This window comes from Puntigrus tetrazona, chromosome 2 (genome assembly GCF_018831695.1).
Source record: "Puntigrus tetrazona isolate hp1 chromosome 2, ASM1883169v1, whole genome shotgun sequence".
NCBI classification, from domain to species: domain Eukaryota; kingdom Metazoa; phylum Chordata; class Actinopteri; order Cypriniformes; family Cyprinidae; genus Puntigrus; species Puntigrus tetrazona.
The window spans coordinates 24,514,814-24,540,845 of record NC_056700.1 but is presented as its reverse complement, the minus strand read 5'-3'; the positions used below and the strand labels follow the sequence as shown (position 1 = coordinate 24,540,845).

The 26,032-nt window shown below is 37.3% G+C and overlaps 2 pseudogenes; both read left to right on the top strand.

Annotated features, from left to right (window-relative positions):
* The first annotated feature begins 3,504 nt into the window (after positions 1-3,504).
* On the top strand, positions 3,505-13,929 carry LOC122323609 (annotated as a pseudogene).
* A 4,099-nt stretch (positions 13,930-18,028) lies between these two features.
* LOC122327466 lies at positions 18,029-25,799 on the top strand (annotated as a pseudogene).
* The last annotated feature ends 233 nt before the right edge of the window (positions 25,800-26,032 follow it).

Here is a 26,032-nt window from a genome sequence, read left to right as displayed (position 1 = left end):
TTGGATGCTTAGCCAAGTAATATCACACGTAAGTTTTAATTTGAGGTTTCATTCATACCACAAATGGTGCTCAAGTTTTTTTTATACTTTTGACAAATAATTCACTTTACAATCTGCTTCCACCCACCAGAACTGAACAAGCTGGTCAGTGTCTACAGAAAGGAAACAATGATTTTACCACATAATGCTGGTTATGGCAGCCTTTTTTATAAAAAGTTTTAGAAATATTGAATAATCTACCCTCAAACCTACCAGATCACATTTGAAAATCAAATTTGTAAGGCATGTAAATAATCAACATATGATCAAAACTATGCTGGAAAACCTGATCTTCGACATTGTCTGTTCTGTGGTCTGACTGATATTTCACTTTCAGTAAAAGGTAAAATGTTCACCTATCTTTTGCCGTGAAATCTATACTAAATCTTATAAAGTAAACTTAAGAATATCTTTTATATTGTTAGTAATATTTCAAGATATTACTTTCTGGATTCAAGAAACTTAACATACAGGATTTTTAACATAAACTTGTAGTAAAATGTAAGTATTAAATACAATCCATTGGGCTTTACAGGGAATGTTTGTTTGTTCATCTTTCAATTACTCAAATTATAATAAAGAGTAAAGATCTTAAAATGAATCATTTAAATGTCATCCTGCTAGACATGTTATTAGGTGATATAGAGTGATGATTTATATGCACTTTATGCAAATATTCTTTTAAAATAAAAACTCTGTCAGGCTTTACAGGGTTAATTATTTATTATATGATTTCCAGTGTTCATTTATCTCATGTACTTTCCTTGCATTTGTGTTGATGAGCAAAAAAAATTAAAAATAAACATACACTTGTAAATTTTTAGTTTCAAGTAAAGGAATAGTTCACCCTAAAAATAAAAATTGCCCCATATTTTGCTCACCCGAAGCCATCCTAGGTGTATAGTTTTACGTGCTATGTACTTGCGGATGGATATATACAATTTACAGAGCTTCAAAATAATGGCAATGATCCAGCCACATTACCAAGCTTGGAAATACTAGGATACATTTTTTAAAAAGTCGTATACACCTACGACGGCTTCAATCAAACATTAGGAAACACTAACACTATCTTCAAAATAAACATACAGTAAGCAGTCCAACTGTGCAACTCCTGCGTTCATTGACCTTTTGTACCCATGATAGATGTTAATGCGTTATTTATTTGCAGTCTCACATCTGTTTTTGTAACGGGTCGGTTGTATATGCCATTCTATATGCATTTTATTATTCTTCACATCCATCTATCATGAATCATAAGTGTTCTTTTATATTCTCTCTCACTGTTTCTACAGATCAAACCTGTTGGAGCGACTGGATTCGCTCAGCCCTGCCCCCACCCTTTTTCGCTAAATGCGTTTGCGTAGTTTAGGGTCAAAATGTCACGGCTGTTGCTATTAGTTACCGAACACGAATGAGGGAACACAGGAAAGGTTGAACGTAGAAAATCGAAAGAACCTAACAAGAAGACGAAAGATGCGGCAGTATCATTCATACGCGTGTAATCAGGAATGAAACTCTGTTATGTTACGGGTGGATTACCGTCTTCCGCAGCCGCGATGTTTATTGCATGAGAGAGAGACACAGACAGATGAGCGGATGAGAGGAGAGATGAAAGACGGAGAGTAGCAGGGGACGCAGCAGGCCTGTCTGCCGAACCCATAGAAATAAACAGATTGAATCAGAATAGAGGCAACAAGAAGAAAAGGAGTAAAGCAGATCCCCCAGGACCTCGGGCCTGGAGGTGGACACGAGAAGCGGACAGGGATGAAGTGATGACGGAGCGACGGATGGGGGCAAACAGGGAGCCGCTTTGAGCGCAGCACTCTGTGTGCTCTCTGCTTGTTCCACTAACCTACTTACTGTAATCTTCTCTCTGTGTTTCATAAGAGCCCCTGCCAGAGAATTGCATCACCGAGCTTTTCCACACACAGCCGCTGCACTCCTTGTCATTGCCATTTACGATTTTGAAGATGCACAAATCAAATGCGCATGAAGACACGTGGGGATTTGTGTTTTGGGCTCTTATATTAACTCATCATTTGGTGCTTGGAATGTAGTGACGGATTTTTTATTTATTTATTTAATTTTGGTTAGGTTGTCAAAAATGTTAAAGTGGGATTAATATATATCTCTATATAATAAATTGGTAATATTTCATTTAAGAATCTGTCTTAATATAGACCCAATCAAGGGGTTGAGGGTTGCCTCAAAGATAAATGAATAATGAATAATTAGTCTGTTCAAGCCTCCAGCAGGCCTCTGAGGATTACATAACCATCTGCCATAACTATCATAGAACCAGCTCTTATTTATGCTTCATGACTGAGGGATTTCTTTTGCCTGCTTTGATTAATAAAAAGGCCATTTTGCAGCGCAATCCTTGAATGTCTCTTTAATGGGTGTCTGGTGGCGTGCGCATTGGAAAGAACTGGCATTGATTATAGCTTTAAATGCAACCGACATTTAAATGTCACATTTTGAATGTTTCAGCGAGCTGACACTGTAAAATGACTCAGTGAGTTAGCCGACGGTAGACAAGCCGAGCCAAGTCACCTTTGTTTTTTGTAATGCTTTATACAATAGAGATTGTTTCAAAGCAGCTTTAGGGTATTAATCGGGGGAACTTAACAGAATCAGTGAAGTTTATCCAAACCTGTATGAACCTCTTTCTTCTGTTGAACATAAAGAAGAAATCCTGAAGAATGTTAACTGAGTAGCTGTTGACAGTACTTTTCCTTACTTTGAAAAAAAATGGTCAACTATTCAGTTACCAACATTCTTCAAATATCTTTGTGCACTTTAAAGGGGTTGTTCATCCCAAACCCATAAGACGTTCTGAACACACATTCAGAATCCATGAGACATCAGTGGCTCAAAGTCAGTTTGGCAAAGCTTCGAGAGTACCTTTCGTGTACAAAGATAACAAAAATTACAATAATTTACCCCAAATGACTGTCTTCTGCCATTTTGGACAGTACTAAGACACATGCGTGCTTTTCCAGGATGTTTACTTTTATGTTTTCTCATTTTCACTTACATTGCTTTTTATGCAGGATCAGAGAGCTCTCAGATTTCATCTAAATATCCTAATTTGTGTTCTGAAGATGAACGAGGGTCTTACAGCATTTTCATTTTGGCGTGAACAAACCCAACTAGCTGAACTAGCTGTGAAGGCGCAACGCATTTATGATCGCAAACCTTCTTTATTACCACTTTCGATTAAAAGAAAACTTGCGTTTTACTTGATGTAAATGAGAAATGTGAGTTAAACATAAATTTCACTTTTTGAACTGCGGGTGTCCTTTGTCCTCTAGTTAGTATCTCGTCCACTTGTCTACTCGTTTAATTTCCAATTAAAAAAAAAAGCAGTCTGAATCTGAATGACTGAATTGTAGTCCCACCTTAAGCGCTGACTGGATGCGCGTCCCCGTGAGCAGTGCGCGGCAGTGAGATCATGTGAGAGTCCACGCGTCTGAAAGTAGGTTAGCAGGGTAGAGTGAGAGGAGAGGGAGGACGACGACTTTTCATACAGCGCCATAACACACGACGAAAGCGACTTTCGTTTTTTTAGTAACCGAAGCGCAACAGAAGACCTTCAGAGACGCGAATTTACTTTGTGGATTTTCCGATATTTTACAATTTCCTAATAATGCTCCCAGTCGGAGCCGAAAAGTTTCATTCGAGTAGCTGTCTTACGTTAGCTACTTAGTCCGAACGGTATTGCTCCGCACCCAGTGAACTTTGGAGAATCGAGAAACGGCGATCAAAATGAGAGGTAAGGCGTTTTGGAGCACTGCATGGCGCGTAACCATCAGCTGTCAATATTCTTTAACTACTTTTTTACACGTTTAAATGCAGAAACGTTGGCGCGTGTGTCTGCACGCGCGTTTTCCGACCGCTTTCCTGTCACATTTGCAGCGCGGCCACTTGTTACTTTGTAACGCGTTTTAAACGTTCTTCGGCGTTCCTTTTCCCTCAAATGTTACAGTGATTCATAGTAAGATGTTAAAATGTGTCAAATTCGTGACACGGGAGCGTCGGGTCGTGGTTTTGAAACGTTTGACGGGTTTGTTTTGTTATGTAATGAGAGCAAAAGTAGTGGAGTTCTTTTTTTCTTCATCAAGAAATAATACATACCCCCTCGGAATATTAATAATGTATTTGGCGGATAAAATGTCTCCATGCGGTGTCTCGAATCGAAATATTTAGCCCGTTCGTGACTTGTTGTGGGTTCATTCTTCGCGCTTTGCGGTCGCGGTGGTGTTGTTTAGTGTTAATGTTAGAGATGGAGGTTTGTCTCTGTGGCGTGTCGGCTGTGTGTTGTTGTTTTCGCAGGGCAGCATGGCCGGCTGTGTGAGCGGCGCTCAAACCTGCTGTTCTACTGACCTAGTTATGTCACTGAGCATTACACAGCATTCACAGGAGGGAATGAAGAGATAGAGCGCGAGGGAGAGAGGGGAGGCGCTTCGCTGGAGTCGTGCAGACCCATGCGGTCTGTTGGTGATGATTGGCACCGCCGCGCCTTTACCTTTTAATCATGAACTTGAGTTTGAACTTGAACTTCGCTCTTGATGTAGACAACAAACAGCGTTTATTACAGCAGTGTCACCTATTTATGTAACAGTGACTTGCTATTATTTCTCCTAGGTTTAATTACGCTAAATATAAATACATTTTACATAATTAAATTCATTTTGGTATAACTATCGCGTTATGCATGTTATTATATATGAAATCAATCGAAATGTTTTTGAAGGAATTTTTTTTTATTGTATTATATAATGTTTTATAATAAACATGGTAAATTTATGATTAGTGAGAGCCCCTATACTTTGACCGCAAATATTTCTCGGCAGCAGATATTATGCATGATTATGATACAATGCATAATACTTGGCTTTTCCAGGTAGTTTCCATTCTGCTGTTTCTTTCCTCTCACATAGTGAAATAATTTCAGTGGTGGAGCAAGTATTAATTTATTTAATAATGATACTAAAATAATTGTTACATTAGTATATTTTTGTGTATTAAAATACATAAAAAATCAAGTGAACATAAACACTGCAGTGGCAATAATTGGTTATGAAGTTAAATGGATAGTATTTATTTATAATTATATCAAGCACTTTGCGCGATAATTTATAATCACGATGAAAAGTTTTCACTTGAATACTGTGCTTATTGTTAAATCCATAATAAATATGCAAATTCTATCAGTTTCCCCCCCACACAATATTTTAATCTCTGCTCATGCTGAAACCTTAAATCTAAATATAATTATTTAGCTCTTTGGCTTCTTCTTACCCTTTACCTCAGTTTGAGCAAATATTACATCATGATCATTTTTCTTTTTAATTTAGCTAGTGATCCAGACTCTTTGTCTGTAAGCTCAATATGAGGATTTTGTCTCTCCCATTTTGTTTGCTCTCTGACAAATGTTAAAGGCAGTTGCGGGCGTACGTGTCCGGACATACTATCTCGAGGTGGGGCTGTGTTTAAATATACACAGCATGGCTCATGTTCACAGGGCAGCTGAGGACAGGAAGGCTGTAGCGGGTAATATATAATCTACTGAAAAAGAGCGGATCTGGACTTTGTCAGGAGCATCTTTTTTTATTAATGTAAATCTCGGGCAGTTTGCACGGTCTGTTTTGTGTCACCGGCTTTCAGCGTAACTCGCATCCTCTCCATTCTAATAATAATCCTTGCTTTTTATTTAGTCAACACGAAAACGATGAATAATCGAAAACCTGAAACCGCTTTTGAATTTCGAGCCGCTTTTATGTTTGCTTTGGCATCAGTGCAATCTTTAAAGTGAACATGGCCTGTGTGACCTTCGTTTCGTGACGTCCAGACAGCACAAACCAACAGTGACTTACTGACCCACTGACCGTCTGTCTTATCAGAAACTGCAGAGAAATTCTGCTCTGTCTGCGGGAAGTGTCAGGATTTCTCTTGGCTCGGTGAAACTCGAGGATGTGTTATGTAAAATAGGCGAGGTGTTAAATCATTGTTCTTTACTCTGGCCTACATATGCCAACCTCGTGACTAAAAGCCCTTCTGCTCATCACTGTAACTAGTCAAAACCGAGTAATGGTGCACAATTGCCTGCGTTTAAATGATGTTTATGCTTTTCGAGCTTATGCATTGTCATAAGGCTTTAAAAGAGAAGTTTGAGGTTGTTCTTGTGATGTTTGTTGGGTCAGTGGCTCCTTTAGTCTTACGCCGAATGCTTATGGTTAAAATCCGTTGTGTTCTTCTGCTTAATCTAATCTGCTGTCTTGTGTTATGTCACCAAGTTAGACTTTACTGATTAACACGGTGTTCTCTTTTCAAATCTGATTGCATTACGGCACCTGCACGCAAACACAGATAACAATGGCCGCCTCTCAAAGTGGATTTAAACTATTTTTCTGATTCGCTCCGTGCGTAAATAATTCCATTCTTCATCTGTCCTTATTTTTTTGTTTATTCTCCATTATATCACACAAATGGCATTTAGAACGTAAGAGACTGTGGAAACTAAAGGATCAAGATCCCCTCAGTGATGCTAATATGAAACACATGAGTACATTAAGCATTTTTAGGTCAGGATTCATGAAACGCAACAGAAACTGTTTTTAAACAGCAAATCTAGCAGGTTTAGAATTTTATTATTGAAGTCATAACTATTGCATGATATTGAATTTATAAAATTATTGTATAATAATTTATAATGTAAGGTGTTTATAAGATTGAAAAGCTAATAAACACAATGAAAAAGGTTTTAATTGAATTAATAAATGTATTTTTTATAATTATATAGCATTATTATTTTAGGCTTAAATAGACCATTATATTTATTGGTCATTATTAATTATTTATTATTTAAATATAAAGACAAAATAGATGATTTTACACTATATAAATATACACAGTATAAACATTCATTTTTATTTGTTATACAGAGCATTTCAAAACTAAAATGGAAAATTTTCTCGACTTTGTCCCTGTTTTTGTCTGTCACAATTCTTATGTTTCCGTTGAGACCAGTTCCACCTTAACAGAGAGAAGGGAAAGGCCTATTTAAATGACATGCACAGAGGATCCGCCCACCTCCACCCTCCCCTTTTCACTGAGAAAGTATGTCAGTAGGACAGCGAGTCCACATGGGCTTACAGCCAAGCTGAATAGAGCGACACTCAGAGCAGGCCAATCACAAACACATCTGCCCAAACATAAACCAATAGGCTATCAGAAGCGGCAGGGAGGCGGAACATCTGCATTATTAGACTGAGCAGCTCTGAATGGCGTGTTTGTGGAATGTTTGCAGACGAAGGTTATATAACTCTACACAGAGAGCAGTACGGGAGGGGCACCCAAGGGCTCACAGATTTTTCCATTGCATGCCACAGTGTATCTTGGTCATTGCTTTCAGCTGACAGAGCTAGAAAGACAAAATGGAGGATGTTTTTTTTTTTTTTTGTCGTCTACCGATCATTTATCTGTTAAAGATTTTAAGTCAAACTGTTATAATGAAATATATACAACATTTCTTTCTTTGTTTAATTTATTTACACATTTATTAATGCATTCAAATGTTATTTATTTAGTTATTAACATTTTTGAAACCTATGAAAACATTTATGTAATATTATATAAATATTAAAATTATTTTATTGCATAGCAATTATGTAAGTAACACTGAGCGCATTGTTTGTTTAGTAGTTATTTATCACTTTGTTCTTTCATTTATTTATTTAAGTTAGTTTGTGTGAATAATTAATTTACTGTAAATTAGGTAATATCAGTTTTATGCCTGCCCGTATGTGAGAGCCAGGCATCTAGTTTCCAAAAGTGCCTACTCTGTGTTCCACTGATCATATGAGTCGTATCAAGGCCTCTCATAAAGCTAAGACATAATACACCCTTCAGTCGGAAAATCAATCCTCTGGCTATTTCTGTCCCTCATAGCATGCAGAGCGAGAGAGGTCTCTCTTTATCTGGCTGTAATCTTCATTGATTGACATTTTCTGTGGTGCATGTCAAAACAGTATTTGGGCATATGAGCTTTTCTCTGTGATTCATGATTTTTGTTTTTAATGCTTAAAACTATTTGTATTTTTTTCAGCTCAAATTGAGGTTATACCATGTAAGATCTGTGGCGACAAATCCTCTGGGATTCACTATGGTGTTATTACGTGTGAAGGATGCAAGGTGAGAATTCCAGCATAATTTCTATTTTATACTTTCCTCTTTTCTTACCCTAGATTTATAGATCTCCATTCAACCCACACAAACAAAATGTTTCTTCTGTTCTCTGTCCTCATTATCTTTTATGCCGATGTTTTTGTCCTGTTTTCTGGGTCAGTTTATATTACTTTGTTCATCACGCAGCGGCAGGGCACACCTATGAAAGCCGCACCTGATCTTAGCCGTACTGTACTCTGAGGTAACTACGTTTCTGTTTTGCAGGGTTTTTTCCGACGCAGCCAGCAGAACAATGCCATGTATTCGTGTTCACGGCAGAGGAACTGCCTGATCGACCGAACCAACAGGAACCGCTGCCAACACTGTCGTCTGCAGAAGTGCCTGGCGCTCGGCATGAGCCGTGATGGTGAGTGCAAATTTAGCACACCAGCTGATTAAAAAAAACTGAATTTTACAAACCATAGGCCTCAATTATAATACTACATGAGGAGAGGCAGGGTCAAAGGGCAAATGAAGGAGTCTTGATGAAGTGAATGTCTTGATGATCATCGCAGTCATATGCGAATATATACATATGCGAATGTTTCAATTGGTTAGATGGTTCATTGTAACAGAATTAGTGTGAAACAAGACTCATTTTGAAGATAAATAAAGAGCTTTTATTTTGCCCATAAAAATCACACACATAATTAAATGGTAATTTATACAGTAATGTTATTTACTATTAATGCTACTACTTATGCAATCAAAAATACAGTTTATATTGTAAGAGTTGTAATTTGTCATTGTGATGCAAAACTGAATTTTTATTATTTATATGCAGTCATTCTAATTGCTGATAGGCTGGTCAACGGAAAAAAACAAATTCTATCAATTTTGAAAACGGATTTGCTGCGTAGTATTGTGTGGATACATCTTTATCATGATTAATAGAAATGTAAAAAGAACAGCATTTATTTGAAACAAAGCTTTTTTTCTTTATGAATGAAAATTATAAATGCCTTTGCTGACACTTTTCATCAGTTTTTGCTTTCTTGCTTAATAAAGGGATTAATTCCTGTAAACAAATCTGACCTCAAACATCTGTAAATTATTACTGTGAAAGATATGTAATACTGAGTTAATATATGATACTTTTTCTTTCTGTAGCGGTGAAGTTTGGCCGAATGTCAAAGAAACAGCGGGATAGCCTGTACGCGGAGGTGCAGCGGCACCAGCAGCTGTCTCAGGAGTGCCTGGCGGGTCTGGGTGGTGGTCTGGCTCCACGTGACCGCGAAGAGACGGGTGAAGACAGCACGCACAGCCGGCCGTACAGCAGCGGAGGCTCCAGCTCCACCCTCAGTGACCTGGATGACATCGCCACGCTGCCCGACGGTTTGCTGTTCGACCTGCCGCTCACCCCAGAGGAGGCGGCGAGTACTGCGCTCTGGAGATGCTTGGGGGCAGCGGAGGGTCCGGGAGTGCCGGAAGCGGAAGTTCGTCCAATCAGAGCTCTCCCGAGCCCAGCGCTGTAGATATGGCAGAAGCAGGGAGGGTGAAGCATGAGTATATCCTGCCTGAAAATAGTCTTTTTACGCACGCTCTCCTGGGATCTCTACCAGACAACTGCTCTCTACATGACATAGGTGAGATGTCTTTTTTTAAGTTAGTAATATTAAAGCTAAAGCCTGTAACTTTTTATGTTCAAAATGTGCACAATTTATATAATAAGCGAGCACACCATGAATCAAAACCGTCATTTGATGTTAAGCTATGGTACATCAATAATAAGTGTTTATATTCAGTCTATTTAGACAGGTTCTGTACCTGCATGATTCGTCATAGACATAAACAGAGAAAGTAGCTCCAGCTAAACACAGTTCTGTTCATTAACCGCTAGAGCTCCAAAAGTTATGGACTGCAGCTTTGAGATAAATTCGCTTCTGACCATTTTAATTAACGTTTTCACCAAAAATGCTCATTACTATAATACTATGTAAAGAAAATTATTGCAAAAAACATACATATACAAAAGATACAATGAAAATTTGAGAAAATAGATTTAGTAAGATAAATGGAAAACATATTTACACTCACGCATACAAATTCAGAGGGAAAATGTGCTAATGCTTTTAAATTTCTGTTCAGAGCGAATCACTCAAAATGTGGTGAAGTCTCACCTGGAGACGTGTCAGTACAGCGCAGAAGAGCTGAAGAAACTCACCTGGAACCTCTACACGTCTGAAGAAACCCGCAGCTTTCAGCTCAAGGTACGACGTTATCACAATACGTGATGCCATTATCATTTTAGACAAATACGTAGATAGATGATCGATCTAGCGACCGTGCTTGCTGATTTGTCTCTTTCTTAACGGATGCATTAATAATATCTGTGCACTCAGTCTGCAGAGTGGATGTGGCAGCAGTGTGCCCTGCACATCACAAACGCCATCCAGTACGTCGTGGAGTTCGCCAAGCGCATCTCTGGATTCATGGACCTCTGCCAGAACGACCAGATCATCCTGCTCAAAGCAGGTCAGTGCTGCCTTTGTCACACGGATTACAAATGACTAATCCCAGATTATACAACCGATTTCTCACTCGCATCACCTTATCCACTCACTGCCATGGTGTGGCATTTCTGATGTGGCCCTGGGCGGCCGTTCAATCTCTTTATTAGTTTAATCACATTTAGTAATGTTCTAACACCGTTCCAGAACACACTTGGGTTCTTTAGCGTTCTCTTTTTTGCTACATCTTGAATACTCTGGGAGCCGATATTGACATGCAGTTCAGATAATGGCAAAAGCACAAACACCCAGAAAATTAGTGTTGAAAGCTGAAAGTACATCTTGTGAATCCTTTTTGGATATATGCCTGGTTAGAATGCACTTACATAATATTATGCAGCTTTTGCGTAAAAGAGGCACAACTGTTTCGTGAATCCGCCCCACAAGACTTAGTTCTGTCCATGTTAAACCTGAATCTTGCACTAATGTTTGTCTCCTCTTCTGTTTGTTTCTCCAACATTCTGTCTACTTCTTTGTCTTTGTGCTTACTGTAATTAAAAAAAAAAAAAAAAAAAAACTTTTTCTTAATGTCATTTAAAATGATACACTGACTTCATTTTGATGGTCACATATTTGGAGAAAAATTATAATTAAATTTTTTTCTCTGTATTTTTGCACGTGGAGCAAATTCCCATTTTTCATTCCCTCTCCCTGCATGCTTTGTTATTTTTCCCTCTTTCTATATCTGTCTTTCTTTTAGTCTCTGTCCTCTATCTTTTCTGCTCCCCCATCATCTTTTTTGCCGCTCTCTTTCTCTCTATTACTGTTCCAGGATGTCTGGAAATACTGCTGATTCGAATGTGCCGCGCTTACAACTCTTCAAACAACACTATGTTTTTCGATGGCAAGTTTGCAAGTCCTCAGCTCTTCAGAGCCCTTGGTGAGTATCTGGACATGTACAGAATCAGATGCATTTAAGTATGCAAGTACAATGTGTTATAACAGTGGTTACAACTGCACATGAAATCAAAAATGCATTACAAAATGCATCAAAATCTATGAATTCAAAATAAGATGCTAACCTATTTCAGCTTCTATTTATAAGGGGGGAATAGGCCGTATTATATACTCTAGTATTCCACTTCAACACATTCTCTTTTACCATGCAAAATACCAGCAGGCTCTTAAGAGCAAGAGCAGAGGCGTCATGAATCAATAAGCCACAAGAGCTAATGGGTTTTTAACCCAGTTAGTGAATACAAGCGATGCTCGTGTGAGTAATAGCTCATCGAAGTTAAATGGAAGCACTGCAGAAAGCACTCTTGGTGCATAATATATCAAATAAAAACCTTTATTCTTGGATTAAGTTGGTTGGTCTGTTTTCTGAATGCATGTTATAGATCTTTTTTGAACAATGAATCCATGCACGTTTAATGAAATAGTTTTAATTACTTATCTTAATATCAAACATCATAACCGCATCTTCTAAAAATGGCGCTTATTTTTGGTCATGTTCATCTGCCTTCACTTTTCAATATCCAATCAGCGGCCAATACATAGAATCAAGTCTTCCTGTTTCTTCATGATAATCCATTATACTTGAACAGAATATTAAAGAAGAATATAACTGTTAAACTTTAAATGCAGCATTCCTGCTATTATAAAATATATAGAGGCCAACTGTGATATTCATGATAAAGCACAGCTTGAAGCACTTAATTGCTTAAATCTCTCAAAAAAATTATTTGTACCTAGAACATCTTATAATTTCCTTTAGAATTCTTGGAACCTAATAGGTCCATTAAATAATTTCATTCTAAATCAAAAGAGAGATTGGTTTTGGGCAAATTATGGCCCTCGACGGAAATGTAATTTGTTTCTTCATCTTCAGCATGCTAACCAGTATGTGTTTGTAGGGTGTGATGACCTGGTGAACGCCGTCTTTGAATTGGCTAAAAGTCTGAGCCGCCTTCAGTTGAGTGATGAGGAAATGGCTTTATTCAGCGCTGCAGTCCTGCTGGCTCCAGGTGACACTCACACACATGTCTGCTACCAATTTCCTGTAGCAAATGTTTATAAGGCTGGGGTTTATGTGCTCTTGGAAAAATAAATGTGTGCCAGGGTCAGACTGGAACGCAACAATAAAATGAGACGCATTCTCGCAGTTTGAAACCTCTGCTCCGTTTTGTTCAGATCGGCCGTGGTTGACAGAGTCTCAGCAGGTTCAGAAGCTCCAGGAGAAGGTTTACGTGGCTCTTCAGCACAGCCTGCACATGAACGGAGCCACTGCTGAGAAACTGGATAAGGTGAGGAATCTGTTTGACTGCATCTATACAAAATCTGCTTCTGCACACAATTCTGAATAAAAAGAAATGTCATATTTTAGTGGTTAAGACTACATAGATGAGCAAACTACAGTATATTTTAGGATTTTGAGTCAACCACTGAATTGAATATAATAAAGTTAATTTTATCGTTTAAGGGTCAAACGCGTACATGGACACAATTACATTTAACTGAGTGTGTGTATGTATATGTATTTAAATAAGTATAAATAAATATTATTATATAATATTATAATTTTATTTTTAAATTTTGCTGTTTTTTTTAAATAATTTTTACAAAATGACAGTAAATACAATTATGATCTATCTAGTTCAATTTCAAATAAATGCTGTTTTGAACTTTCCAGTTATCAGATAATCACTGTCACTGTTTCCACAAAAATATGAAGCAACCCAACAGTTGTCAGCGCTAATAAATATTTCCAATTATTTGCTCACAGAAATTAATTACATTCAAAATACAATAAAATAGAAAAGATTAGAAAATATAAATTGTAATAATATTTCTCTATCACAGTTTTACTTTATTTTGATTTAATAAATACTAATAAAAAAATCTTACTGGCCCCACTTTTGAACAGTTGTATAACTTGTGTTATAAGTTGCAGAAACACGGTTTGTGCACCAGTTCAAAAGGTCAGGCTTGGATTATCCAGCAGTTTCGGTTCAGTATTGTGAAGTATTTGATCTGTTGTTTCGCAGATGGTGTCCAAACTACCGCAGATGAAATCCATCTGTAACCTGCATATTGACAAGCTGGAGTTCTTCCGCCTAGTTCACCCGGAGACAGCCTACAGCTTCCCACCTCTGTACAGGGAAGTGTTCGGCAGCGACATCAACTTCCTGACTCTACCAACAGTTAGAGAGGGAGATAGCGCGAGGGGAAAATGACAGAGAGTGTGTAGGGGAAATCACGAGTGAGCGTTAAAGCGAGAGAGGTCATTACGTGTAAAAACAGCATTTCAATTGAATTTTAAAAACCTCCAGGGAGAATCCTCAGTCTGTTAGCATACAGACACGCACACACACAATACACTACAAACATGGGAGCCAACAAACTTTCAGATTTGACACTCATATAGAGTTTATTTCTGGAGTTGTGCTCTCAGATCTCGGTTTATTTTAAGGAAACACTCCGTAATGCTCTTTTACGTACAGATGTATGCTTGCGAAGGCCCTTCGTCCCAACTTGTAGCTGTCTAAGCATGCCACTGTTCCTTCTGCATCTGTACACAGAGATATTTAAAGGAGTTTATAAGAGGTTTTATAATTTTAATAATTTTACAAGGATCAAACTCTCAAAGCAAATACAACATACTAGATAGCGTCAACTGCCCTTCGCGCTGAATCACTCTTTAAGCACTACTATTGCTTTTTTTTCCTCTCTCTCCCTTCGTTTTTCATCCTCTGACGAATCATGAATGTATCCCAAAAGCACTTATTTTGATTTGAGACCGAATGTACACAACGCACTTTTGGTCTTGCTTTATGCTTTATGAGACTTTGACAATCCACTCATATAAAAACAGAAGAAAAAAACTAAAAAAAAAAAACTAAAAAACTTATGTGCCCAGATTGTTTGTTAAAAATGAAGGGACCAATGTTACCAATGCTACTTTAAAGGAACGTTTCACGTTAAATACAAGTCAAGCTCATTTCCAAGTTTAAATAAAAAGCGTTTAATTTAATGAAAGTAGTCATTATCAAAAAAATAAACCCCAGTTTGTGAAAACGCACAAACAAATATTGACAGAAATGCACTTACAGTGGATGTCTATTGGGCAGCTTAACTGTATATATTAGCATCTGAGTTTAACTTGTATTTAACTTAGAATTTTCTTTAAACTTTAAAATTTTCTTTAAAATTTAAAGAAAACTTTAAAGCTATTTAAACAAACCAGAAATCATAAGTGTGCTAAACTCTTTTCTAATGTGCAATAGAAGTCTTTTTTTTTCATTATAAGAGTGCAGTCATGGTCAAATATTTGTGAACGCCTTTTGTTACAATAATGCAACAGCAACCACGAAATCCTCATTTTAACAGTTATTTACATGATCACATACCACATATTCAACAGAATTTGACTCGTTTAGTGCAGTATTAGATTAGTTAGTAAACAACATTTGCTTGCGACAGTGCTCAACAGGGCACATTGTTATATGCAAAAGAGATATTCAACAAAAAAACAGTCTTATATATTAAAGGGTTTGCAAACTTTGGCATGACTGTAAGTGATAGAGTGCGTTAGTGCCCGTCCACTTTTTCAGCAGTGCTGGTTTCGGAAGTGTTTTTTTCTGTTCGTTTTTATTTTTTACAATAGGTTTTGTAAAAGCGTTACAAGAAAAGAGTCAAACCAATGGGCTATGAGAAGAAATTGCAACATTACAAAGTTTGTTGAAGCAAAAAAATATCGAAAATTGGACAATAACACAAAGGCTGAATGCCTAATGGTTTTAGTGAGGAGGGGGAAAAAAAACTACAAATCCATGAAGCACTGCAACTGAAAAAAAAGTTAGCAGTGATGGTGATTATATGACATGATTCCTTTTACTTCTCATGTATCAATAAAACTATTCAGTTTTGGACTTAATTAGTACAAAGTATGATCTAAGTACGTTTATTTTTTTAAGTATATTGTATTTTGTAGTTCCCTCCGAGCTCTCTGATTGGTGGGATTGTCTGTACAGCTTCATGGGTAATGTAGTTTGTCATTACAGATTCCACTTTTAAACATGATTGTTTCAAAAATAAGGCGAAAAAGCTCGCAAAAGAAAAAAATTCTTCTGGAACCAGACTGTTGCACTCTTGACAAATACAAGATTTGATGCGTTTGTTCCACCCACACATGCTCTTGTTTGCTCAGGCACATTTTGACAGTGTTTGGTGCTGCACCTTATTTTTTTTGTTGTCATTTTAATGCAATGAGAAACCTCAGTCCCACGTCCCCTTCCCTTGTAAATGCCACTTTAGAATATAAACAAAAAAAAATAGTTCAATGTTCATTTAATTTTTATGGACATTTCTAAAAGATTATTTTGAATAGGAATGTAAATAAATTAGTATTTTTAGTCAGGAAAGAGATGGAATGGTGGAGCAGGATGAAAGGCAGAGATGCTAAAGATGAGCCAGGACTTTCATTAGCCGGCTTTTGAGTACCTCCGGGCGTGTGCACGGAATACCGGACTTAAAACATGAACTGGCATGGATTTTGTTCTGGAGCTGCCCTCTGTGAGCGATTCTGAGGGAACGCTTACAGGAGACGGACAGTTATTCGAACCAAGCTGGATGGCTTTCAACAGCTTGTTCTCTGGGACACACACACAGAGCTGGGGCGACCCTGATGACCCCAGTCTGATGCTATGAGACACTTCCTCCAATAGGATCGCCTGCCTGGTGGACTTCAAACGCTAAAGCAGTGTTTTTCAGAAACGAGCGAGAGAAACGGATTCTAAAGCTCAGTCCAGCAGGTTTCGGTACAGATATGCCACATGCATCTTGTGGCCAGTGCGGTTTCTGTTGTATTATTTTGTAAATTGTTGATTGCATCACCTTTTGTCAATTTCTGTGGCCGGATCGTATCCTTCCATCCTATTTTTACGTACTCTTTTACCAAAATAAAGATTCGACAGAGTTCTCTGGTATCGAGGTTCACTGCATTGTTTATAGTACTACTATCTATACTACACAACTGGTTAAGATGATTCATATGAACGAATGAGCTTGTATTCTGTATGAGAGATCAAATGTAGTGTTGTATCTCTCTTTTTTTTTTTTTTAATTGAACAAGAGGAAATCTGTCTTCTATTGTGTGCCCAACTTTACATCTCAAATCAAAAAGTGTAGCCTGTCCTCGTTTAAGAATGAGAAATATGGGAATTCTGTCCGTGTAATGTATTTTTAAATGTGTTGTTTTGACAATCCCCACCTCTAGGCCTTTGATGCATGCCTTCCTGTAAAGACGAAACTGTGTTTGTCTCATTCAGTCACCCTGTAAAGCAATTTCTGTGGTTTCATGTTTATTTCATTTTTCGTAGAAAAACTGTTTCTGCTCTGTGTGTTTCGCACAAAAAAAGATTTATTCTCAGGGAGATGGCTGGTCTCTGTCTCACCAGTATCCTCTGCCGACTACACACACACACACACACACACATTACGCACACATACACACTTTGCACCGAATAGGAGACCCGTATTCTTGATCACTGTGTCCTGTAGCTATATTTAAATATATATATATATATTTTTTGTGAATGTCAATCACAAAGTGTCAAAGACCTTTCCTCTTTCTGCTAATGTACTATTGCAGGTTTTTAGCCTGAATTATAAGACACAGAATAAATGAAATAAAAAAAAAAAAAAAAACTAAAGATGGATTTATTCTTGAAAAATAAATGTTGTCGCTTGTGATTTGTCTACACAGTATTTTACTTCTTCATGTGTGTGTGTGTGTGTGTGTGTGTGTGTGTGTGTGTATATATATATATATATATATATATATATATATATATATATATATATATATATATATATATATATTGGGTACAGGTGCTTTAGTTAGGGTCTTTTTAATATGAATGAGGATTTCAATGAATTAATGATTAATTGAAAACGTAACAAACCGTTCTTAAACACTGATATTAATCTTAACCCGGAAGCTGGAGAGTTTCTATCTTTGCAAGGAACGCGACACACTCAATCTACCAACCAGATCAGATAGTTACGCCTCTTTATTATTTCTTCTACTGCCAGAGATACATAACAAAAAGAGCAATCTGCAGCGGGTAACATAAATACATTACAAAAAATAGAAAAGAACGTCACATGTTCAGTGCGATAGGCTTTTGCAACACGCTACAATGCGAGCGTTGAAATCCTGACGTTGGCAAGCAGTCGACCAATCAGAACTCTCCTATTATACGCGACGCGTGTATGGAGCGTTCTAGCTTGCGTCGCGTCGCGGGCTAGTTGGGGTGTGACGTGCACACTGCAGGTTTAAACTCTGACCGATCAGGAAGAAGAGTTTTTTTTTTCACAGCTCTGTGGAAGCGTATAGTTTTGTTTTTAAATATAGGGAGGATTAAATTAAATCTTAATTTGTTAAAGCGAAAAGATCCGACGCAAAGATGTCTGTTGCCGGACTAAAGAAACAGTTTTATAAAGCGAGTCAGGTGAGTGTTTCCACGTCAGCTGGTACACGAGCGTAAACTTACAGACTAGATGCAACCGTAAACAAATAATACACCGTGAGTTACGAAGAAACGTTTATTGTGTCAGTTCCAACTTAATTTATTTCAGTCAGAGTCTCCTCTGCTCTGGTAAAGTAAAAGTTAAAACATGGCTGTGTTTCAAAATTTAGTGAGTGCCCTACTTAGACAGCTTATTAGGCCTCTTAGCAGGCATCTCATTAGATTTTGAGACACAGTCTTTATACGTTTTGTTTATATTTTATATGTAAAAAAAAACAAACATGGATACATATATAATTTTACAAGACTTTCTTTATATGTGTGTGTATATGTGTATATGTGTATATATATATATATATATATATGTATGTGTGTGTGTGTGTGTGTGTGTGTGTGTGTGTATGTGTGTGTTTAAGAGTTTTGTTTTGTAGCATAATATAGCATTAGCTCATATATTTCCAAATGATGGTTAGTCTATAAAGCTAGATCTATGAATATTTCCTGTAAAGATTTTTATAGCCATGTACACACATACGACACTATCAAAGAGATTAATGCAGAATCATGACTTTGCATTGCAACACATTTACCACACCACAGTGACCAATGCGGTTAACATTTCAGATGAAATTTAAACTTGTATACTGTGGGTTTTGAGCAGGAAACGCATGCATTTTATTGGCAGAATCCTGACTTTATTCGGCAGATGACGCATAGTGTTTTTTTTTTGTAATGCGCAGAGAAAATGTATTCATCCTTTATACTGAAAACATGAGAATTGTTATTTTGCATGAACAAAATTAACCCTATTTTTAGGGCATTGTTTTGCAATGTGATATTGTTCTCGTGATGATTGTGCACATTTCCCTCTCAAATTCTCTTTACTGTAATGCAAAAATTGCATCCTCATTTCCATCATGCACATTTTACACATCTTTTGTTTGTTTTTGTTACAAAATGCTGCAGTACGATGATTTCCTTAATTATACTTAATATTAAGGCTCAATAATGCTTAATTTACCATTTTATTGTATTAACCATTAGCAATAAATATGTTGTTGTCTATGCAATGTGAATAATGCTGCTGCATTTATCTGCAAGGCAGTTTCTTAAACAGTCTGATGTTTTCAGAAAGAGACAAACTTTTGCACACGCGCTTTCAGACATTCAATTGAAGTTTTTGGCGTCAGCCGGTGAAACATTCCTTTACCTGCTTAAGCAAAACAAGTCTGACGTGCATCGACATGTTGCAGAAGAATCGGGACAAGCATGTTAATGTCAGAGGAGAAGTCTTGCAGTCCACAAGCTTCATTAACAACAAAAAACCAAACTAAAACCTGCAGGGTGAAAATGCAGAACTTCCTGATGTTCATAGTCACTAAAACTTTTTCCTTTTTCGGCTTCGACGGAGAGCATGTTTCACCTCGATCTCACGTCATTGTTTGAAGTTGAATAGGATTGTACTGTCTATTTACTTAAAGCATATGAAACAGGCCAAACACATGCATAAAGATTCTACTAAAAGTAGACTTACAGTTATAAAGTATTTAGATGGTTCACACAAAAATGTACTTGCCCTCAGGCCGGTGTAGATGAGTTTGTTAATCTAAACGGATTTGGAGAAATTTAGCATTCCAGTCAATGGGTGCCGTCAGAATGATTAAAAACATCACAAGACTGACTGGAGTCATGTATAAAAAATTGTGAAGTACATCATTAGGAAATATCGAGATTAAACCCCATTTGCAAGGGAAAACCATCCAAAACAGTTCTAAACAAATGGCAGTGGATTTTGATGTGAGAGGAAAACAGGAAGCATCATTTTGGTCTTGTGTTTTGGCCAGAAGCAACAGTCTAAAGTTAAAACCTCTTAATGAAGGAATTTGCTACTTAAAAACACAGCGTTTCACTTCACAAGATGTTAATTGATGGACTGGACGTGGGTTATTTGTGAATTATTATTATTATTATTATTATTATTATTATTGAAAGGTGTTTTTTTTTTTTTTTTTGGGACTTATTCTGACACCACCCATTCACTGCAGAGCCAAATATGTTCTGATGAGGAAACAAACTCACCTACCATTTAGATAGTCTTGAGAATAACAACATTCCATTTTAGGTGAAATATTACTTTAAATATGTAACAGCAAGACATTTACGAACCGTGCAGTCCTGCGAGTTTGCCGCTCCTGTTGCAGATACCAGCATTTCTATCTGTCCTGCTTTCTAACTTTTTTCAGAAACAAACCAGTTATCGCATTATCTGAGCATTTGATTTTATGCTAGCCACGAAAAGCTCCAACTTTCTGATTGTTTGCGTTAACAATCTGAAATATGTACAGGCATGTGAGGATTTTACTGTTTATTTAGTCGTCAAACTGGATTTCTGTTCCCTTCCTCCTCATTCTCTTTATCGCCTGCTCTATTTTTTATGGCTTTAGGTGACAATTACACTTATAGGCTGACAAGCAGGTTTTCTTTTTTTAATGTACCCAATATCTCTTGCATTGTTAATTTATATCACAATATCTTTGAACCGAACTGTTTCCATGCAGGCATTTATATAGTGTATTTCCTATTGTGTAGAAGTGTCGCCTTTGTTCCAGCACGCTAGAAACAGAGTTGTCTGATTTGCTGTCGGGCAGAGATAATTATGCAAATCAAAAGTGCACGACTTCCCTTTCTTATCGAATCGTGCAGCATGCTGAAAATGATTGTGGCTCAGATATTGGCGCAAATACTATTTCTTTATTTTTTAATGTAATTTTCGTTGATTTTTAAATGTGAAACAAAACAAATTGCACAAAAAATAAAAAATGTAAACGCAAAATCCGACAGAACACAGAAAAATGTATGGCGTTATTACAATTAATCATTTGGCCAAAAATGCTAATGATAATTTGTACGTGTGTATACATTACTTTCAATGCCATTTTAAGGCGAGAGCCGTAAAATGACATGGCTGCTTTCTTTAACTCTATTTCTTTTTGCATATCATAGAAATGTGATCCCTGTGATCAGTATCTGTGTCCACACCTACATCTGAATCATATTAGAACACTAGCGACTCTGGGCCGTACAATAGAGCCACTGTATGAGGTGCTGTCAGTCAAACACACATGTACGCGTGTTCCTCTCTGAAGACTGGGTGTGTGTTTCACCAACAGACTGATTAAGTATTTGGTCAGAACGAGTGAAAGTTAGAGAGCTGTGGATGTCTGCAGTGGGGAAGAGGTTTGATTGTCTTACTGTGAACCTAACTTGCAGCTTTTTGTCTTTTTGCAATCTTGCTTTTAGTGCTGTCCGATAAACTCACGAACACAACTTTGCGTCCCGATACTTTAAAAGTTAACGAAAATGACCGTCGCCACAGTGACCTAAGACGCTTTAGTGCAATTGTAAGCTTGATGGATCGTGCCACCCAGGCTGCGCTGCGTGGTTTGTTTGAATATTTTCCTTCGGGATGATCTTGATACACAAAAGGCTTCCTGTTTACTGGAATACAATACCCCATACATGCTGTCTGTGTTTGTGTTTGAAGGAGTTCAGCTCATAAAGGAGGAGTGCTTTTGTGTGAAACTGAGCGGAAGCATTTGCGCCGCCCATACAGGAAGTATCATTGACGAACAACAGGAAGAGCTCCAATGGGGAACTCTACAGGAGCCCCTAGGGTCCATTCCTGACTCAATTTCTTTCCTTTGATGTTCTTAATTCTTTTTCCTCGTCTACACACAAATGTGATGTAGCGATTGCTAGAGCAAAAAAGGGTGGTTTTAGCTCTCTTAAGTGATTGGACTTTTGATTTTGTTTTTACCTGGTGGTCAATAGAACTCTTTTGATGTGGCCTAAGAAGCAAGCACTACTGAAATGAGTTCACCTTGCCAACCACCTACAATACCCATAGTGACATGGTTTTACATCCGAAAAATGGCATTAATATCTTCTATGTAAAAGCAGTTTCTGTGATCTTAATTTTCATGAAGATTCTTTTAAGTTTTCATTTGTGTATTTATGTTATAAATAATTCAAATTCAGTATATCAACAAACTGCAGCATTACTTCAACGACACTAAAATAACAAGAACAGGAGAATGAAAAGGAGAAATGTGGTTTCATTCTACCTGTTTTGTAGGAGTTTACGTTTTTTTTTTTTAAAAAGTGTGACAAAGCGTACCATTAGTTCATCAGTCATGCTCACATTGGCATTTACCTGACCCTCTCCATCCCCAGCTCCTCCTCTCACCCAGTCAGGTTCTCCTCGAATCAGAAAAAAATTCTAAAATGTGTACATTTAAATGATTGAACTGCTGTGTATTTATGTTGGTTATAGCTGCTGTTCCTGTTCTCATCCATGCACGTATGCACTGGAAGTTCTTGCCCAAAACAGAACCATAATCCAAACTGTATACTAATTGTCATTAATGTTTCACAGTAATGATCCTGACAATGATAAAAATTTTCTGCATATAGAAAATTTTTGCGAATACACTCATAGAAGTCAACAAATTAAAACGTATTTGAAGCTCTTTACATGCCATACACTATTGCCTCTTCCGCTCACACTTTAATGTGAACTGAAAGTGCAGCAGATAATTAGATAAAAAGCCTGAGGCTTCAACATAAGACACGATGAAAGCTGATGCTTCTCTCTTTGACTTTACATTTGCAAACCAATGAATGTTTCTTGTATTTTAGTACTCCCTAATGTGCCACATATAAGTCTTGTGTGTGTTTCTTGAGAGATGATCACTCTTTTGGGCTTTAATTCTAAAAGAAAGTTGCAAAACCTTTTCTGTAAGAGGTTGGAGGATAGAAAACAGCATTAACATTTAGCCTACTGAAAGTTCCTGTGCAGATACCAGTATCTATATGTGTTTGTGTTTCAGATGATGAGTGAGAAGGTGGGAGGCGCAGAAGGAACCAAACTGGATGAGGACTTCAAAGACCTTGAGAGGGTAACACATTTTTAACATTGCAGTGTCAGTGTTCAGGTTCTCCTAAATAAACTTCCTTTTGCCTATAAAATCCAGAAACAACCTCTACACAAACACGAGGATGTGATTGACCGCCAAACAAATTAATTGTGAGAAAAATAAAGAATAGCAAATAATTGGATGGGATATGAAATATATCTGCTTCTTCTTAGCAAAATGCAGCCACAAAATGGCTCATTCATGTTGGGATAATTGTAGTAGACGAAAGAACAAACACAAAGGCTTTCTAATTATCCTTTTTTCATGTTGTCTTTTACCGTGTCATGCTGCAAAACCACAATCTTTTTTTGTTTTTCAACTGCAGCATCGTGTTGACAAGACTAGCTCTAGTAGTTCTTGAGATTAGAATAGAATAAAAATGCGGTTAATATCACTTCACACACAAAAAGTACGTCAGCAACGCATAACTTGGAAGTTCCTCAGCCTAGAGAAGTAGCCCCACCGCAAAATGACTACTCGTACGACTTCACAGCTCATAACTGACATTTTACTACATAAGAGCTTTAACTTTAACAGAAGCTTCCACATTTCTGCTTTAAACACCATTATTTGTTAAAAAACCAGAATATTACTTTAACTTAGTGCCAGTCAGCTTCCTGCATGGCTGTTGTTTTAGTAGGTGTGACCGTTGCTGATTGTTTCGGTTCTGTCATTGAGAGCTGTAGACGAGCGATTAATGAGCCGCCTCTGTTGACGGTGTGATGTAAAGACATTTCCCCCTTTCTCTGACATTTGTGCTTCGCAGAAGGCTGACATCACCAGCAAAGCTATATCAGATGTGCTCTGCAAAACTACCGAATACCTGCAGCCTAACCCAGGTGAATGCATGGACTGAACATTCCCCATGTGCTGCATTTGATTCATATACAATATGGATCCCAACAGCTGATTTGAAACGTCATAATAATCCACACCACTCCAGTATATCATTTACTCTTGTTAAATGGAAGAACTCCTGTTCATCGCAGCTGATCCATTTCTGAAGCGAGTGTTGTAATGCTTCATTTCTGAAACTCATCTACATGTTATATAAGCGTGATTTTTTTTTTTTCATTTTTTTTAAGTCTTTAACTGTTCCTGTAGTTCACTTTAAAAATGTAGACTAATGTTTTAGTCATTTTGTTAAATGCTTCTTGATTTAATTATGCTCAAGTGATTTAAAACAAGACGGAGAAGTGTAGTGTATGTTTTATTTTTCTTTATTTTATTTTATTTTTTTATTTCTGTCTGTGTGTTTTGTACTACAGCATCAAGAGCAAGGCTGACCATGGTGAACACCGTGTCTAAAATCGTGGGCAGGTAAAGAGCCCAGGTTACCCGCAGGCAGAGGCCTTCTGGGAGTGCATATGCTAAAATCTGATGCGTGACATGGGAGAGGACACAAACTTTGGTGAGAGGAGGCTTTGCAAGCAGTTACAAAAACTGTAATTGTAAACCAATTTCATTTACTTTATTTGCTCAAAGCATAAAAGTCATTCTTGCTGTAACATTTATCAACACAGTAAACCAGGACACAGATTCTCAGAATTTCAATATTAGAGACCTGTCAAACATCTGTGACTTATAATATATTGTATTGTATTTTTTTTTTGTTTTTTAGAGCTGTCAAATGATGTATTTGTGTGTTCTGTGTATGTGTGTATATATGTGTAAATACACAAACATGCAGTATATGTTTTGGAAATGTATTTGCATGTCTATTCATATTTACATAAATTAGATTAGAAAATAAAACCAATATACAAACAAAATTATTCTGAAATATATGCATGCATGTATGTATTTGGAGTGTATCATACACACAAAGCACACTGGCATATATTTTGTAAACATCTTTTTGATGCGTTTGACAGAATGTGTTCATGTTCTCCATCCATTCTTTAGAGTGGCGCTTTAGGTGGAGATGGGAGAGGCCATGAAGAGACTGGCAGAAGTGAAAGACTGTCTTGACATTGACGTCAAACAGAACTTCATCGACCCTTTCCAAACTATAGTGGACAAGGACCTGAAAGACATACAGGTGTATTACCATCAAAAACAAATTAATCTAATCCACTGTATCCTTGGCATACAGGAACTTTATGAGTCAATATGTTATCGGTCAGTAAATGGGACCTGAGTAGCCTATGGCGTCATAATGTTTCATAAAATCAAAAGGCTTGATAATTAAGAATGCTTATTATTTTGAATTGAATTAAATAGAAAGGGTTTAATCAATGGGTTTTAAGTCTACACACTGCTAAAAACACATTTATATGCAAACACTGTGTAAAAGTGATATTTGCATCCAATGTCCTGTTTAAATGTCCCTGCCTGAATGTGAGTATTTGTTTCTTGGGCTGCTAATGCTCTTTCTCAGCATCATCTGAAGAAACTTAGGGGCCGTCGACTGGATTCACGGCTTCCACAAAAGAAGCGTCAGGGGAAGGTCCCGGATGAGGGCTCAGGCTAGCAGCAGAGAAGTTCGAAGAGTCAAAGAAGCAGCTGAAACCAGCATACAAAACCTTCTGGATACTGGCCTTCTGCTTTCGCTTCCAGCCTATTATTGACGCTCTGTGCACTTCGCTTTTTTAAAGATGCTGATAGTGTTGATCACACAAAATGGACCTTGAGCTTTGATCTACGTTCTTGGGGTGTGTGTGTGTGTGTGTGTGTGTGTGCGTCTGTGTGTGTGTGTGTCTCTGTGTGTGTTTTTAACGCTAAACACAGTTTAAGAAAAAAAAGTACCTTAAGCAACAATGAAAATGTAACTACAATAAAATATCAAATAAAATTACAAAAC